This window comes from Henckelia pumila, chromosome 4, assembly GCF_033568475.1.
Source record: "Henckelia pumila isolate YLH828 chromosome 4, ASM3356847v2, whole genome shotgun sequence".
NCBI lineage: Eukaryota > Viridiplantae > Streptophyta > Magnoliopsida > Lamiales > Gesneriaceae > Henckelia > Henckelia pumila.
Genome location: NC_133123.1, coordinates 218,887,717 through 218,894,103, shown reverse-complemented (window position 1 = coordinate 218,894,103; position 6,387 = coordinate 218,887,717). Strand labels below are relative to the sequence as shown.

The 6,387-nt window shown below is 36.3% G+C and overlaps 1 long non-coding RNA gene across 1 annotated transcript; it reads right to left on the bottom strand.

The window, feature by feature from the left end:
• Positions 1-1,895: 1,895 nt before the first annotated feature.
• Positions 1,896-4,199, bottom strand: LOC140867329 (uncharacterized). The gene is made up of 2 exons (XR_012145114.1): positions 3,962-4,199; positions 1,896-2,098 (listed from the first exon to the last, which is right to left on the bottom strand). It is a non-coding gene; the product is annotated as an uncharacterized lncRNA (long non-coding RNA).
• Between the last annotated feature and the right edge of the window lie 2,188 nt (positions 4,200-6,387).

The window sequence follows — 6,387 nt, the reverse complement described above, 5'->3', positions numbered from 1 at the left end:
GATGGGTTGAGCTGTCCGGAAACTAATTTTTTTAAAACAGGGTTAAACTCGGGTTTTGGTCAAGGGCGCGGGTCTGGAATTATTCCAAGATGTTGGGAATATGTCGGTTCAAGCGGGAATTAATTCGGTTTAGTTTTGGTTGAGTTCTAGGCTATTCATTGGATAGGTGCAGAATCTTGGATTTAATGAGGGGCTGTCCGGAAATAAATTTTTATAAAATATTTGGATAGAAATAATACCCCGAGGATGAATTTTTTATTTATTACTAAGTGTGAGGGAGCCGTGGTTTCAAACGGAATACTTTTGGAATAAGAATCGAGTAAGTTACAAGTTTTACGGGCGAACCGCTCGAAATGTCTTAAGCGCTAAATTATGGTTTAGATTCATATCATTGGTTTGCTCCCTAAAAAACCATTCTGGTCATCCATATATGAGTCTCTTGCATTATTATTGAGTAAATATTTACGAGTACATCTATTTTTTATATGCATGCTAATCCCATGAATCAAGAACGAAAGAAAATATTTTTGTGAATAAAGTGAGATGATTGACTATAGAAAATTATGGGTTTGGACGGGCTGGGAGAAATTCTGGCTTTCCTTACCAAATTTATGTGTTTGGACGGGCTGGGAGAAATCTTGGCTTCCCTTACCAAGTATGGGTTTTGTAGTAGCCCGGTTCTATTTTACAAGATTAAGTGATTTTAAACATGTTAAAAAATGACATATAATTTTAAAAGTGTCAAAACATGTTTTAGGAGTCCTTATTTGGTGAAAATAAGTGTAAAATAAGACCCGGAACATCGAAACATGGTAGGGTAGGTCCCGGGGGTCCAAAAATGAGTTCGGAAGGACAAAAACAGTTTGGATCATACGGACGAGTTCGGACCCTCTGAACCAGTTCAAGCCATCCGAATCTAGTTTGGACCGTCCGAACTCAGCAGATCCCAGGTGTCAAAATGGCTTGGACAAGTGGCAGTTCTGACCTTTCGAACCTAGTTCGGACCATCCGAACTCCGCCAATAAATAGGGGTCCGAACCCCTCAGTTTTGAAGTGAAAATTTCCTCTCCTCTCCCGGTAATGGCTCTCTTTTAAGGGCTTCGGGACTCTTTCTTTAAGAGTTGTAGTAGTAAATAATATTTTTTTATAGCGGACAGTGTTCGCAGTAGCAGCCAGGCGGCGGAGCTCTGGCGAGGCGTCTAGGAGTCATAGCTAGGCTATGCCCAGGATCTGGGGCATGCGACATCTGCGGGCTGACGACGGACGAAGGTATGACTTTGGTTCCCTATAGTAAATAGGGAGTAGGCTATAGTTTAATTAAGGCTTTTAGAGCCTAGTAGATAATGTTTACCATGCTAGGTAATGCATGGTTATTTATATTGTAGTGTTGCATGGCAGGCTTGGACCTAGCTGGGAGCATCTAGGATCTGCCTTAGTAAGGTACGGAAGTATTATTCGAGATATTCAGATTGATTATGCATGTATTATGTGTTTGCATGGATTATGTGATTACATGTTTTATATGACTTTATATACAGCATGTCACGACTGTATTTTTTATACATAAGCATATTGAGCCTTTACCTTAGAGGTATCTTGTAGTAGGGTGCTCACCCTACGAGTTTGTGGAAGTTTGATACGTAATTCTTGTATCAGGTCACCTTATGGTTGGACACATGTACAAGTATCAGGTGAAATGACCCTAACTTCTACTTTAAATAAACTTAAATAAAAATGCGAATTTTTCAAAAATTTTGGCATGACCTATCTGTTTATTTTAAAACTCACCTGACACAGACAGCAAACAACAAAAGCAACCGACAATACAGATACACTAGACCAGAATAAATGAAAGAGAAACTAGGGGAAAAGGTTCAACATAACAATCATCAAAATATTACAATTTAATCATTATAGACCAAGAAACAAATCTTAAAAATCATTTAATTTACATTTTTCAAATAAACAAAATAAATATTTCATAACGTTTAAGTTTGAATAAACTTCTGTGGAAGAATAGCATAGGTCGGAGAGATGTGATGTGCCTGCATCGCAGTCCACTCGAGAGTCATGCCCCTCGATCTCAACAAAGTACAACCTGCACCAAGCATACTAGTGAGCCTAAAAGCACATCAAGATTTAAATAATACAGCAAGGGTTCAAAATAATGTATCGTACTAAAAGTAGTACTAAGTATACAATGAAATTCACACGAAGGGGGAGCGTCATAACATGCACGAAGTAGGAACAATAGCAATATGCGATAAAAAACAACATTCATGAGTTAGTTATCCTTTACATTTATTTTTGAAATTAAATCATCGATTGTGGCTATGATTTTGATCGATCAATGGCTATAGTATACAATGCCGGCAAGAAAGCCAAGATTTCTCCGGATCCTACATTGCCCTTTAATTGGTAGGGAAATCGAGATTGCTCCCAACCTCTTACTACACTTCCATTTGGTAGGGAAATTGATATTGCTTCCGACCTCGTACTACACGTCTATTTGGTAGAGAAACCGAGATGTCTCTCGAACTCGTACTACACGTCATTTGGCAAGTAAACCAGGGCATCCCCCGACCCATCATTGCACGTCCAAGTCACAACCAACTCACTTCATTCTTTAACTTTCCTTTCATTTAACTTTTTCTCATTTCAACTTTTTACCTTCATAAGCATTCTTTAAGATAAGACTTCGGGACTAGATCTTTAATTAACTTTGAAGTCGCACACACGAATAAATGGGCGTTGAATAATTTAAGTGACATGAAACTCAAAAGATAGTGTGAAAATAAAATAAATGATGGATGATTGGAGTGTAGGTGAGCACCCTAGGCTTAAGGGCTTTCTATTTACACTTAAGTTTATGCCCAAAAAGGGTCTATCTCGAGCGGTTAACCCGTATGATCCATAACTCATTCTATTTTAATTCAAAAGGCTTCCCGTTCAAATCGGCACCTCAAACACACCTTAATGTACACCTAGGATCAGTAGTAAACCTTTAATGGTAGCCCAAACAACCCAAACTATTTAAATTCCTGAACAACCCTAGTTGTTAGAAAAATCTGCTCGCATACGACTAACTTAAAATGCACATAACCTACTCGATTCTTAGCTGAAATAAGCCTAATTTGTACCGACACGACCCTAACTTCACGCACATTAAGAAAATTAGAGGTAGCCTCTGCCCAGGCCTTGATAAGGAACCCATCAAAACCAAAATCTTAGAGGCTATACGCGTAGGTGAAAAGTTCAGTTTTGGTGCCCTTAATGCTAAGGCTTCTCAAACTCACTCCTTATGACTTAACAAATCAAAAAATCACTTAAGAATCTTCTAAGTGTCCCTAAATTTCCAGCAAAGGTTCTTGAACTATCCGCTTGCCCGGCGCTAGCTCATTCAATCATTTGCTCAAAAACGCTTACCCGATGTCCTTCCAACTTTCCTAAACAACATTCCAACCAAATACCACAAGCTCCAGCCCTATATCCCACATAATACTCATTCAAAAACACATGTTTAACCTCATGATCACCCCATGGCAGCCCCTCAACTCCATTCATCCATTCGTTACAAAAATTCCGATTCAACGCCACAAACTCAATATTTTTCACAATATTTCAAAGAATATGTATTAAGTGACTTGTGTAACACCTTAGGAGGCTTAAAACCAATCAACCACACAAGATAATGGGTCGAACATAACAGGGAAAAATCTGATTTTTCATTCCATATACGTAAATTCCATTCAAAAGATAGAAATTCACTTCCACGAGTTCAAAACACAAGCTAGAAATTCAAATACGCAAAACCGAACCCGATACCTCCAATAAAAGCTGAGGGCCGAAACATTCACACACACAACATGTAAAAATCTGTTAAAAATCAATCCAAAAGAAAAAAAATCAAGAACTCTATATCCTATGCTTGGGTTTTAAAAAAGAAGAGGGAGTGTCTTGCCTAGTTTAGCAACCAAATGGAGAAAGAGGGTTGGCCAGCTGAAGGACGGGCAAGTCCAGCAGCTAAATCCATTCATATGATGGTCCTTGGGAGCGGCATGGCGGTGGCTAGGTGGCTGGGCGGCGACCGGAGTTGAAGGGAAGAAGAAGAAGAAGGGTGAAGCCATGAGATTGGAAGGAGAAAAGTGGAGAGACGTGAGATTTCTTGGGGAAGGAGTGGATGAGGCAGCTAAGGGGCCAAAAAGTGTTAGGGTTTAATTGTGTGGTGTGGTATTTTAAGTGTAGTGTATGTATAGGTGTGAGTGTGTGAGTGTGGGACAAACACAAAAGTGCTATGGTACTAATAAAAGTGCTAGTTTGGAAATTACAACTTTAAGTTGTAGGATTGCACTCATTTTCAATTTATAAGTCTAAAATCTTTAAATTTAAATATTAAGAATAGAATTTTACTAGTCCGGGTCCAAAAAGTTTAATTTTGAGAAATATTGAGAATTACGCGCAAAGATGCGCTTACGCGATTTTCTTTACCTGGAAATTTAGAATAAAATTTTATTTTTATTTCCTTCAACTTTTAAGAATTTTAGGCCATAAAATTTAGAATGTGAGATTTTCCCGCCGTGTCCACCTTTACCGCGTGCCGGAGCCGAAGGTCACAAACTTCAAGTGTCTCAAGTAAATAAATTTAAATATTTGAGCAATTAAATTCTAAGGAAATTTTAAGGCATTTAAATCATCATGACTTTAGGAATTTAAATATCGAGGCTAACTTAGACATGAAATTTAAATTATGGAACTTAGGCGTCACAAAAATAATTAAACATTTGAAGGAATTTAAACACTAACTTAGAAATTAAAATCAATACATTAGTTATTTTGATGTCACAATGTTAAATAAAATATTTAAATAATAAATAGAGTTATTAAAATAATTTAAATAAATTAAATGATTAAATAAAAGTCATGTAAATAAAATACACAAGCAGAATAAAAATCTTTAAAATGACTTTAACAATTGAAAGCATTTAAATAAATAAGCTAGACATTTAAAATGATTTAAAATAACTAATCGCTAAACTTAAGTTGTTTAAAATAAATAAGTTAGACAATATATATTTAAATAAATAAGCTAAACATTTAAAATCATTTAAATAATTGTCAAAAAAACTCAAGTCATTTTAAATGAATAAGCGTGATAGTTAGGATCATTTAAACGAATAAACTAAATAACTAAAATCATTTAATTAAGCAACCTTAAACATTTAAAATATTTAAAACAATTAAGTTGCACAATAAAAATCATTTTGACAAATAAATTTAAACAATTAAAAATATTAATTAAATAATTAGTACAATAAAATCATTTGAATAAATAATTAATAGTTTATTAACAAATAATTCAGATAAAGATTTTTAAACCGATTAAACTTAAAATAATAATCATAATATTTATTTAATTTAATGCGTGCGATTTAATAGATTGTATTTTTAGGTGCTACATCAGCTCACCATTATCCACTGGGTATATGAGCCACCTCCAGAGGCGACGGTGCAGCGTGCTATATACCCTGGTCCCAATCTATGAGATAGTTTCTTGACCTGAGTGTCTTGGTACCCAGTTCATTTGCATTCATGCGCATATAATAATGTATACTCATACTCTCTTACTGAGCATGTTAGGCTCACTTCCAGTTATTTTCTGTTGGCTGGATGCCCTATTCCATGGGGCAATTGCAGGTAGTTCACTCGGAGACAGGGATGTTAGGTTGTGACCAAGGCTGGATAGAGGGGTTGACCACTAGGTTTTGCTTACCTGGTATTTGACTTACTTTAATTCCGCAGTTACTCTGATTAAGATTATTTTATTGATTAATTGCATGCTTAAGTTCTGATTAGTAGGTGATCATGGTGTGGGTCACTAAATTTATGGTATCAGAGCATGCAATAAGATTATTTGGGACATACTATTGATATTGGGTTATCCTTTGTAGGATTTCAAGTTGGATTCGATGACGATAGCAGTATCATAAAATTGAATAGCAGGATATCTAGGCTCTTCCAAGATCGTCATTGCCAAGGTTGGCATCAGAAGTTCGTATTATGTGGATCCCAGTAGGATGGAGCTGGAAGAGAAGATCCTGTTTTTAACACCAGGTACTTTATCGGGTTGAACGGAATGTGTGACATGTAGTCATCCATTCTGCGTCGACCAAGGAAGCCACCCCATTAGATCGTACAAAGAGGATGTCTCAGGAAGCTTTGGACATCTCTAGTAGGATATATTTTTATTTATCTTTTAGATCTTGTGATGAAGAAGGTCTACTGACATGAGTAGCAGACGAGAAACTTTATGTTCAAGATCAATAGATGGAATGAAAGACTTCCGCAGGAGTTTAAATACTGTATTTTGTTGTAAACAGTATTTCAGTT